Source organism: Marmota flaviventris, chromosome 3 (genome assembly GCF_047511675.1).
Source record: "Marmota flaviventris isolate mMarFla1 chromosome 3, mMarFla1.hap1, whole genome shotgun sequence".
Classification (NCBI taxonomy): Eukaryota; Metazoa; Chordata; class Mammalia; order Rodentia; family Sciuridae; genus Marmota; species Marmota flaviventris.
The window spans coordinates 43507238-43508066 of NC_092500.1; positions in this window are offsets into that span (position 1 = coordinate 43507238).

Genomic DNA, 829 nt, shown 5'->3' on the forward strand with positions numbered 1-829 from the left:
CCTCCACCTTGTGACAACAGACAGGGACTAGAAGCAGCTGCACCTCAGTAAAAAACAGCCCCAAACCACTGTTAGGCCCATGCTTATCTGAAAGAGATTGTATCCATCTTGAGACATCTCCTCCTGCTATCTCGAGTTACCCCTGCTATTGCCACCACCACCTATTGTTGCAGTATCATCCATCGTGAGTCACTGGCAGGGTCTAGAAGTCTAACACCAAGGTTAGGTACAGATAATCTGCATGAATACTATAAGATTATAAGGTGGAAACTGTAATACCAAAGATCTGCACTGCAAGAAAGGAAGACACATAGACAATGTGAAAAAATAAGGGGAAAAAAGTATCCCAAACAAACCAGGATAGTACAATAACAGAATCCATGGACAGTGCAGTGGATAAAATGTCAGAGAAGGAGTTCAGAAAGTTCAAAGTTAAAATGACCTAGGAATTAAAGAATGACCTAAAAATGAGCAAATACAAGCAAAAATTTATCACTCCAACAAAGAGATAAGAGAGCAAATATAGACAGCCATTGATCACACCAACAAAGAGATAAGGGAGCAAACACAGGTAGCAAAAGATTGCTTCAAGAAAGAGAGATTTTGAAAAAAACAACAACAAACAAACAGAAATCCTTGAAATGAAAGAAACAATAAAACAAACAAAAAACTCAATAGAAAGCAGTACCAACAGACTAGATCATTTGGAAGACAAACTATACAATTTGGAAAATAAAATTGACCACACAGTGAAGATGTTTAAAAACCATGGACAGAACATCCAAGAATTATGGTACAGCATCAAAAGACCAAATATAAGAGTTATTGG